Raw genomic sequence first — 11971 nt, forward strand, 5'->3', positions numbered from 1 at the left:
TGTTTATACCCTCACACCATATTCCCACTTACCTTTAATACTTTAAAAAAATAACATTTTGTTGCCTAAATTTATTTCTGATTTGGAGAAAATATTCTGTAAATTACTGTTTGACATTTTGCTTTTCATACATAAATGTAATTTCATACCTTTTTGTTTCCAGAGTGTAACTTATTTACTATAGTCATCCAAATCATCATTACCACTTCTGACAATGTTAATTCCTTGAAATCCTTTCTTCTCCTGGAATCAGATTGTCTAGGCATGCAGTCTATAATCAAGAATTTTAAGCAACCTTCATAAGAAGGACTGTTTATTGAGGCACAGCGGGGAGGCTCCACAACCTCCCTGCCAGATTGGAGGTTGTGACAGGAGGTGGGGTTGGGGTGAGGCTTTTATGGGGTCTGAGCCAAGAAGCAGAGGTTATGAAAAAGGCTAGGAGCTGAGGGAGGCCCACAATGGAATGCGGACGGCCAGGCTCAGGTCTGGCTGCCCTGTCTGCACATCAAGCATATCTGCACTGCCTGAGGTCTGTATGCACCTGGGATAATGGGGTGGGGGGTTTAATCCTTCAGTTAGTGCCCTTTTAACAGAGGCCACATGTCCCTTCACCCTTTATTCCCTGTGAGTGTGAAAACCTAACAAAATACCTTCAAAAGCAGATAAAACCTTGTCACTCCTGGACATTCCTATACGTATTGCCCAGCTATGTGGGCATCCCTTTGTCTGCTGAAGATGGCATATAAAACTAACCATGTCACCTACATACATTAATGTTTGACTATATTTGTATTCTATGGGGAATGCCTATTTCCTCTTGCAGAAGAAGCAACTTCTCAAGTATGTGAATACAGCTCTGATATTTTCTTTCTTCTTTCCTGCACTTGCTGATCTCCCCCCACCCCTGCCAGGATAAATGTTGATGGTTTTCTTTCACTTTAAAGGCAATGGTTTCATATGATTTTTCCAAGAAAACTGAACATATTTCAAGATCGTATTAAATGAGAGTGAATACAATTTTAGTCCCTGTCATTTTCCAAGTGATCACAGTGCCACTTCTGGTTTTCTGGTGGTTAATTGGAGATAAGAGTCTCCTGCCTGGGCTGGCTTTGAACCATGATCCTCAGATCTCAGCCTCCTGAGCAGCAGCTAGGATTACAGGCTTGAGCCACCAATCTATGGTGTTTTTTTTTTAATTCATCAATCAGTTTTATTTTGTATTTAAAGCCAAAATTGATCTAGTTAAAATTATGACAATTATAATTTATATATTTTATGAGTTTAAAGATAATATTGTATATTTTTATTGAATGTATCTTCACTATGAGAAAGTTTGTGTGCATGAAAATGTGGTATGAATAACATACTGGATTGATTTAGAAGGGAACTAGGGAGACAACAATCTTCCTCGTCTTAAAACTGATTCCCTTCCAAGTAGTCACATGTCTTCGCTGAGTTGAGAGTTTACAAGTCTCAGTTGGAGGGATTTTTTTTTTTTCTGTTCATGACTGGTAACACATCTAGGGTTGTATCTATGTGGATTTTTTTTAAATAGGCATTTGTTATATATTTCTTATGCCTTAACAAAATGTTGGATTGTAAACACTTATTTTTAACTGAGAAAATAATATACCTGCAAATGTAATTAAGACCATTAATTTGTGCTTTTCCTTTTTTAGCTGCAGGATACTTTTTTGGTAACACGTAAGGCTCCTGATATCCATTGGTTTACCTAATGGAATGCAACTCCACATTATGTGGAAAAAATATTTTTCTTTACATAGGAAATGTACTCATTGCCTTGCTCATATAACTGTAAACCCCCCTGTACAGCATTTTTATAATAAAAAAGTACAAAAAAATCATAAAAAGTTCAAAAAATATTTTTCTTTATAGAAAGTAATATATTAATTTAAATAAAAATTGATTCACTATTACTTGGATTGTATGTGAATGTAATAACTGCCCGTTTTCTAACTCTTCTTATTTCTTTTAACTTGGGAGAGCCATCATATAGTCAAGAAAAGTAAAACATTTTCCATAGAGTGGTATATCTCATTCCCTTCCAAATGTTAAGTTGTTTTCTTTGTGGTCCTTTTTCTCTGTGTATTTGCTTTTAACTTTCTATGTGTTTTTAATTGAAATTTTGATATATAATCTCTTCATTTCTATTTCTTTCTATAACTTGGCTTTATGCTCCAACCATAGGTTACATTATTTTAAGTCATTAAAAGTCATGAGTATGACCCAGGCTGACAATTTCATGACTACATTTCTCTTAGTTAAGGATAAAATTATAGATTTATAAAAAGACAAAAGGTGGTAGAAACAGGATATGGAGCTTGGTGCTTCATTTTACAATCCAGTTTTGTTGTAAAATTTAAGTCCCCAAAATCTTTCAGTGTCAAATCTTTGGTTTTCATTTCAGCAATGAAATAAGATTATAGCTATTTCATAAGAACATTATAACATATAATATAATATACTTGAAAAGGGCTTCTTAGTCTTCATTATTACTAGAAAAATACTATGAACTATTTCTTTACTGTTTTCAAAAATAATTAACTAAAGTGTGTGTTTATTTGTACATATATATCACATGTCACTGTGATATATGATGTATGATGTATATGTTTGTATGTGATGCATGTATATTGCATGTCTCAACATAATTATATTTCTCTTTATACATATTTTCATGTTTATATGTATGTGTGACACTCTTACATCTTTAGATTGGTTTTATACACAGGTACTTCGCTGTTTTGTTTTTTTCGAGTGTTAAAATTCTTTAAAGAGTAAACTTCAACTCTGAAAAATGCTAATATTATGGTTCACACAACTGAGAAATACTTATCATTGGCAATGAAAACTGTGGGAAATCTGACAGCTTTATTCCAAAATGAATTTGGGTGGAGTTTTTGTTTAACTTAGTCAAGTACACACCCATTGAAATGGGTTCCAAAACAGACAACACTTATCCGAGCTTGCAAGCAGATTCCTTCAGCATAAACCATCAGTTTTGTATAATTTCACCCACATTTGTATACAGGCTCAGTGTTTCTTTAACATTAGCCCTTGATCTTCTCTAAGCTCATGACCTTGGAGAACAAAATTAAATTTATAAAATTGGCATCAGCTTAAACTTGGAAGCCAAGTCCACATTTTTGCAAATTTTCAGTTTTGCTAGAATATGCTATTTTATTCACTGCCTGCAATATTACAGCTGTCCACACATTGTGGTTATTCAAAACTAAGGAATTGCTATTTAAATTTAAAAAAAAAAAGTGGGTTCTGTCTTTTGATGCTAATATAACCTACTTCTATTTTCATGACTTCTAAGAAGTTTTGTATTTTTGAGAAGTGATTAAGCAGAGAATATACAACAAACATCAGAATAAACAACAAAGATCAACTTGTGAAGCTCCACTAACTGGAGAAGTCTCAGCTCATGTATTTCTGCTACAAGCAGCACAATTACAATAATAAAACATGAAAAACAAATTATGCCGATAAAATTTTATTTCCCCACATTAATACAAAGTTGCTGTTTTAAAATCTAACACTATAAACAAATCACCTCATAAAAGTTTATGGCATGTAAACGTAGTCTATAGAGGCAAGAATGGACTTTGTTATTTATATAATGAATTTGTGTAATAAAATAACCATGACTTGAAGAACAGAAAGTACATACTAATTGGTGTTCAACCACTCTTGGGGGCGAGTGTATCATGCAACAGTAATTGGAATGTTTTTCTCTGTTTCTTCAATATCCCAATGCCGGTTTGGAGCTTCCCTGGTTAGTTCTCATGAATGGTTAGTAGCTGATATTCTGGAAAAATGGAGATTATTAGAGTGTGCGCATAAGTCTATTTCTTTCCAGTGACAACTCATGAGTTTCACACTTTGATGTACTTTGATAGCATGAATGGTAAATTTAGTGGTTTAATCAGTATTAAAAAGATACAAAGGTCCAATGTTATCTTTTGGAAGATGCAACAATGAGGTCCATATCATTTCAATCTTGGATCAAAATGGTAAGTTTACAAAATAAACTAGGAGATTTTAAAATGAAATTTGTCACTTCCTTTCCTCTGCAAAGTTCCCTGAAAATTGGTGTTTTATATTTTTATTGTTTGTTGTCTCAACTGATAGTGACATAAAATACTCTTTTGATTTTGTGTTTTGATTTTGTCGATTTTTTTTATATTTTAAATTTGTTGATTTTATATTTTTTACAGAAAAGCAATTTAAATTAGAAAAAAATAGCCGGCCACCAGTGGCTCATGCCTTTAATCATAGCTACTCAGGTGGCTGAGATCTGAGGATCACGGTTCAAAGCCAGCCCAGGTAGGAAGTTCCTGAGACTCTTATCTCTAATAAACTACTAGAAAACGGGAAGTGCTGCTGTGGGTCAAGTGGTAGAGTGCTCGCCTTGAGCTGAAGAGCACAGGGACAGCCACCAAGCCCAGAGTTCAAGCTCCATGGGGAATAAAAATTAGAAAAAAATAAATGACTGAAAGGTTGTAGTTTAAGAATTTCTGTTCACCTTTTACCATGTTAACAACATGTCCACACTTGTTTGAATCTACTTATTTATCAGTTAGTACAAAGCAGTGTAATGTTCAGAGTGGCTCCCTACCGCAGAACACTGAAGTTTAAACTTAATCTGACACATCCAGGCTCTAATTTCTTCAGTCTAGATTATAATCCAATTTATTACTGTCACTTAAAATTAATATTTGTCTTTCTACAACATGCTTCCTATTCTTTTGGTGATTTGGAAGAGAAACTTTTGGCTGCAATTTTTTGGTCTTACTGGGGTTTGAACTCAGGGCATTGCACTTGCTATGCAGATGCTCTACAACTGAAGACATTTCCATTCTTTTTCAGTATTTATCTTTGAGGTAGGATCTTGCTTCCTGCTCAGGCATGCACCCAGACTACAATCTATTTTAAGCTTCTGTTATAGTTAGGATGAATGATCCTTTCTTTAAGATGGACTCTTAGGGACTTTCTGCCTGGGCTAGTTTAGAACTATAATCCTCCCAATCCCATCCTCCCATGTAGGTAGCATGACTGTTAAGTATCTCTGCAGCTGGATAAGAGTTGAGAAGAGTTCTTGCCTTTATAATGAGTCTGGGCTAAAACTGGGATCCCCCTGACCTCAGGCTCCCAAATAGCTTTATAAGCGTGAGCAAGGTGATAATTTTTTTTTTTTTTTGGGTCCGGTCGTGGGGCCTGAACTCTGGGCCTGGGCGCTGTCCCTCAGCTCTTCAGCTCAAGGCTAAGCGCTCTACCACTTGAGCCACAGCACCACTTCCGGCTTTTTTCTTTTTGCTTATGTGGTGCTGAGGAATCGAACCCAGGGCCTCATGCATACAAGGCAAGCGCTCTACCACTGAGCCATCTTCCCAGCCCCAAGGCGATAATATTTTGTTTATATTCTTTAGTGAAATAATGAAATATCATGCTTTATTATTTTGATTTCAGATTAATCCGTGAACTTGAAATACACAATCACATCAATTTTTACCCAGTTATTTTGCAGGTATAAAATTTTTGTACTGTGGCTACAATAAGAATAATATTTAAGAGATTTAGGTTTCCATGCCTAATGCAGTAAATAAGCATTTGAAATAGAAATACGTTACTTAATCATGTGATAATAGACTCGTGTGTGTGTGTGTGTGTGTGTGTGTGTGTGTGTGTGTGTGTGTGTTTTGTTGTTGTACTCAAGCTCTGGCTTGTCTTTTTCACTTGTGGCTGTCACTCATTCGAGCCACACCATTAGGTTCTGATTGCTTACTAATTGATTGGAGCTAAGATTCTCTTAGGTTGTCTATCCAGGCTAATGTTAAACCATACCATGTTCTAATGCACTCCTGTGGTTCACTCACTCTTCTTGAAAAAGTGCATTTTATATCGACAGCCTGCTTTGAGAGCCATTTTATTTCCTTTTGACTATACAATTGCTATAAATACAATCCTTAGTACACTCTGTCTCTTCATATGCTCTTTCAAATAGTGGGCACTTGGTAAACTTATTGAACATAATTTCTGTGGGGGTTGTGGTTCTCTGGCTACCTAACCTTGTGAGAGTGTTAATGTGAGTGTTTCAGCTCTCAGATGGGGACATTTTCCCAGAAGTTCCCTGTGTTCTTTGGTGATAGGATGGCATTGGTCAGATGAGTAAATTCTTGTTGGGAGCCCTAGCTAAAATTGAAAGCCCGCCATTATAAAGAATCATGTTCTTGCCACATAACAACCATTACACAAAAACTTCTGCTACCATCAGCTTACCTTACAATAAAGCTAGCACTTCTGTAAACAAGATCACAGAACATGTGCCTGCTGGTAATTGTGTTAGCTGTGGGCACTTCGTCGTATCTTTCCCCTTCCTTCTCTTTTCTGATTTTTATTACTCTTGACCATTCTCTATAAGGTTACTTGGAACGCTTCACTCATTTTGAAGAGGCCAGTGGTCCACAGGCCATATTGCTGCTTCTAGGTGCTTCCTAACTTTCTCTTCTCAGTTTGTAGGAAGTGGCCTGGTTCTCCTCACACATAGAAGAAAGAGCTTTCTTCCATTCTATGCCACTCACTTTCATATCTATTCCCTCTTGTTTCTAGAAATTGGAATATAATACTGAAGAGTTTCAAAAGCTAATGAATTTATGAGGGCTTAATAGTAGCTGTCAAACTGGTGGCTGAAGAGCATAGCTAAGACTTTAGTTCATTCTCTTCTTCCTTTGTCTGAGCCTTTTTCTTTTTATCCCTCAGTCACTAACCAAGAATGTTCAAATATATGAAGAGAGGTAAAAATGGGTTGTGGGTTGCTGGAAAAGAACATGTCATCGGAAACCACTAGTGTCTAGCCAGAAAAGTCTGGTAATATCATTTGAAGTTTCCCCAGCAACAGTAGTTTGGGACATAGTTTAATCATTTCACTTCATGTCCAATATCATAAGAACTATATCATGAAATGACAAAAATCCCAAGAGCAGAAAGGAAGAGGGAAAGAGGATATAAGATTTTATTTATAGCTTTATGTAGTAGATATTAATGAAATGATTTAAAAATTGGACAAAATTTAGCTAAATAAAAAAGTAATAAATAAAAACACAAGACATATACTTTTCTGTCTTTCTATTTTTCCCTTGTCATGGCTTTCCTTCTTATCCCCATCTTTCTATTTATGTGGTCATCACTTGACATTTGTGAGAAACTTAGCTCCAACATGCTCTGCCATAGATACTCAACTTTACAGACACTCAAGTTCCTTATGGAAAATGATGTCACCACTGCACACAAATCTGTACAGATCCATTGTCATATATTCAATTCTTATAACATTTAATGCAATGTAAATGCTGTTCAAAGAGTCGCTGTACTATTTGTTTATGGTACATGTATCATAATAATGCATCCAAAAATGGTCTGTTCATTTTCAGTACAAGCACAACCACACAGGCCAATTTGGATAGTAGATTTAAAAAAAAGTAGTGCTGAAGAGACATGGGGTTTATGAATGAAGATCTCTTTTCTCACATGACTTTAGTGAGGTGTTCCATGCAGAGAAAATTTTAGTTTTGATTATTTTTTTGAATTTTCTGATTCTTTTCTTTTTTTTCTTTCTTTTTTTTCCCCCCGCCAGTACAGCTTGAACTCGGGGCCTACGCACTATCCCTAAGCTTTTTTTGTTCAAGGCTAGCACTGTAGCACTTGATCCATGGCTCTACCTCTAGTTTTTTTGTGATTCATAGAAGATAAGTGTCTCTTGACCTATCCTGTCTGTGCTGGTTTCAAATCATGATCTTCAGATCTCAGCCTCCTGAGGTGAGCTCTTGGAAGAGTTTTTAAATATTTTTGAAGAGTGTTCTCACTTAGTAGTTGGATGAATTGGAGTCTGAAGAACCCTTTGATACAAAGGGCTGACTGAACTCATCTCAGAAATATGAAAGTAGATCATTACAAAGCTTAAGGTCAGTTTTGCTCATTTATGAGAAACCCAACATTGTGTGTGGAACATCTTCATCATTTTCCAGTTAGTACAGCTGGAGTAAGATGTCAGAATTGGAGATGTTTGAAAATCCAAAGTCTTTTGGGCATCAGGCCACAAATAGAAAATTCCATACTATGAAATTGTTTTGTGCATAATTTTCTGATTTATTGTATTCTTTTTAATTTGATTTTTAATCTACAAATGGTTTTATAAAGAGGTTACAATTTACCATGTGCACTTATGTGTACAGTACATCTTGATTAGTTACTCCTTCCATCAGTCTCTCTTCTCCTCCTCCCCCACAAGTACCTGTCCTCACCAGACAGAAGTTCCCACTTCTTTTTGCACATTTGTACAATGAGTCTTATGACTGTATTCATCCACAGTTCCCTTTTCCATTCATTTACACCCTCCTACAAATTCCCTTACGTTTCTGCTTCTTGAAACTCATTTTGTCAAACTGTGTGTTAGTCATTCAAAGGGTTTACACCATAGGGTTCCACTACTATCTACAGTATACTTAGGTCAATTTAGCCATTTATACGTGTATGTCCCTGGGTGGTTGAATTTGGGGTCTATGATCCTCATATGACAAAGTATGTGTCCCTGATTTTTCTGGACCTAGCTTACTTCACTGAGTACAATTTTTCCTAAGCCATTAATTTCTCTGCAAATAATGTAATTATATTCTTCCTGATCGCTGAATAAAATTCCAGTATGTGTGGTGTGCAGTATTTGTGTGTGTGTGTGTGTGTGTGTATGTATATAACCCTGCATTTTCTTAATCCAATCATCCATTGTAGGGTATCTGGGCTGTTTTTCTAATTTTTCTGCTGGGCATAGTGCTGCAGTGAACATAAATGTGCAGGCACCTTTATTATATTCTGTATTCATCATATTCCTGTAAAATGCTATGTGAAGCTAGGTGCTGATGGCTCACACCTATAAGCCTGAGGCTGAGATCTGAGGATCGTGGTTCAAAGCCAGCCCAGGCAGGAAAGTCCATGAGACTCTTATCTCCAATAAACTACTCAGAAAAAGCCAAAGTGGTGCTGTGGTGCAAATGGTAGAATGATATCCTTGCCCACAGAGAGTCAAGGCCCTGACTTCAAGACCCAGGACAGCCACCCCCACACACACACCAAAAAAAAATGCTGTGTGAAATTACATTGATTGAGATATATTGTGTTCATAAACTACTTTGTTAAATGGCAGCTCCTTTTTACAACTACTTAAAGATGATGATGATGATGATGATGATGATGATGATGATGATGATGATAACAATGTGTATGAAACTTAAAGGAATTTTGTATTTAGACTTGGGTTCAATTCAGTTAACCTGTTGCTGTTGTTAGTTTTTAATTAGTTACTTATGATTACCCAGTTGAAGCAGTGATGGAATTATAGGATGTTATGTCAGCACATCCTAAACTAAAACCTGAATTAGAAAACACAGGGATTTAGTGAGTGCTCTGTTGCCTAACACTATGTATGTGGCAACCTGATGTCTTTAGAAGTTAGTATTCCAAGGCAACAAGTAAAAGTCATATTAATTTAAATAAAGTTCACCTAGATAGGAATGGGGTGTTGCATAATTATGAGATCAACTGTTTCAACATTCCTGCCAATGGAAACATTTTCTTCCTAGAGTGAATTCCCCAATGTTCATTCTAACTTAATGATGCAAGTAATGGTTTTTATGTTTCTCAGATAATTAAAGAACAATATGAAAGTCATCGAATGGTATTGCTTACTCAATGCTGTCAAATATATTGCTCCTAGTAGACAGTTTCTATGCAAATCTCCCCTTTCTTTTCCAAGACAACCAAGCCCTCAGTTCTGTTTTTCTGCTGCCAGAGAAAGTGCACAATGCATATAATGTATATAGAAAGAAGCAATGGAGGAGGTGAAAGTAATGGAAGAATTTGTAAAATACACAAAAATGAGTTACTCATTCATATTGAGCAACCAATAGACTAAACTTGACAAGAATCAGAAAAAACATTTTTTGTCATCTTCAACTCATAAGTTTGTCATTTTCAGCTAAAAAAAAAACCCTCCAAGTCCTCCTATTGCTTACTAAAATACAGCCCAGACTCTCTCTCTCTCCCTCCCTCTCTTCCTTCTTTTCTTCCTCCCTCCCTCCCTCCATCTCTCTCTCTCTTTCTTTCTTTCTTTCTTTCTTCCTTCCTTCCTTCCTTCCTTTCTTTTTCTTTCTTTCTTTCTTTCTTTCTTTCTTTCTTTCTTTCTTTCTTTCTTTCTTTCTTTCTTTCTTTCTTTCTTTTTCTCTCTCTTTCTTTCTCTCTTTCTTTCTTTTCCTTCCTTCCTTCCTTCCCTTCTTTTTCAAGTATCCATAGCTCTTCTCACTTCAGTGTAATTGACTAATTTCCCATTTGAACCATTTATATATTTTAGGCGTCCTTCACTTATACTATTCTATTGAAGAGTCCACAATGATCGTTTATTCATTCCTAGATAAAAAAGTATGCATTTTTTTACATCTGGTGTTATCTCCTACTCTGCACCCATCTACCCCCCCCCACACACACCTTTTTTGTTGTTGTTGTTGTTGGTTGTAGGGCTTGAAATTTGGGCCTGGGCACTGTCCCTCAGCTCTTCAGCTCAAGACAAGTCCTCTACCACTTGAACTACAGCACCACTTTTGGCTTTTTCTGTTTATATGGTGTTGAGGAATTGAACCCAGGGACTCATGTATGTGAGCAAGCTCTCTACCACTGAGCCACCTTCCCAGCCCCTGCCTCCCCCCCACACACACCTTTTAAACAAAGTTTCCTTAGTCCCTTCTCAACTGACATGGTAGTTTGAATTTTTCTATTGCAGGGAACAATGTAATAGATGGAGTGGGTCACCACAGAGATCTACTGCCTATCCTTCCACTGTTTGTTTAGCTGCTGAATGTGTTGAATGAAGACTGCTCACTAGACAGTCCTGATTGAAGGACTCTATTAAAATATCAGTTGTGTCCAATGTTGGATTCTCTTCAGAGGTCCACCTATACCAATGACATGTTGAAATACACATCCAGAATGATTTAGAATGTCCACCTCAATTCCAGAGCTCCTTGAAGGAGTGATAAGGTCTATTGTAACTGCATTCTGTTTTAATTTTTCCCTTGAACTAATCCTGCTTCTTTCATTCCTTTGCAAACATTGCTCCTGGAAGAACTTCTCAATCAATCAATCAAATGCCTGTAAATCTCTGTAAATCTCTGACTGGAAGAGGAAAAAAAATCACACTGGCTCTATCAGAACAACAGCTATATCAGAACAGCAGTTTTAGCAGCTCTTTTAAATGATGGACACAATGGAACAAAAGACAAACCAATATCTTATATTTGAGAAATTTATACTAATGAGTCCTTGTAAGGACTATGAAGTTGGATGACTGTTGTTGAAGGCAATAAAACATTTGAAAAGTTTAATAAATGTCTCAGGCACTTAAAAATAAATCTCAGTTGAAATGTGAAAATGAGAGGACCTCCTTAAGAGTATAGACTTGTCTTCTGCAACCCAAATAGAAAAAAAAAAAAACCCCAAAACAAAATAGCTGGAACAGGACTTGATAAAAATAGACATCTTTTCTGTATTGGATTCTCAATTCTGTAACTCTACTCTGTCAAGTCCATTACTGTAGGAAGATACTACCAAGATGTGGGATGGAGATATCTAAGGAGATACATTTGTAATTGTAAGTCTCCATTATTGGCTGAATATTCTGGGCTGGCAAAATTCTCTCTTCTTAAAACCAACCCTTAGTCCTTATCAGAAGAGCGGACACAGACATCTGTCTTATAAGACATTTGCCTTCCCAAGACTTATCTTCCCCTCTACTCTGAGCTACAAGAGCCAATTACTATGGCAAACTCACAAAAAATACCAGGCCAGGGGATGTTATATGGGAAGGACCTCCGTATACTAAAGCACAAAGCAACATTGCCCC

The 11971-nt window shown here is 36.3% G+C and overlaps 1 long non-coding RNA gene across 1 annotated transcript; it reads left to right on the forward strand.

Moving 5' to 3' along the window:
- Window positions 1-466: 466 nt before the first annotated feature.
- Window positions 467-11419, forward strand: LOC138834570 (uncharacterized). The gene is made up of 3 exons (XR_011374202.1): window positions 467-529; window positions 4245-4353; window positions 11195-11419. It is a non-coding gene; the product is annotated as an uncharacterized lncRNA (long non-coding RNA).
- Window positions 11420-11971: the final 552 nt, after the last annotated feature.

The sequence above is a fragment of the Dipodomys merriami genome, unplaced genomic scaffold (assembly GCF_024711535.1).
Source record: "Dipodomys merriami isolate MVZ:Mamm:240054 unplaced genomic scaffold, mDipMer1.0.p SCAF_22, whole genome shotgun sequence".
In the NCBI taxonomy this organism is placed as follows: domain Eukaryota; kingdom Metazoa; phylum Chordata; class Mammalia; order Rodentia; family Heteromyidae; genus Dipodomys; species Dipodomys merriami.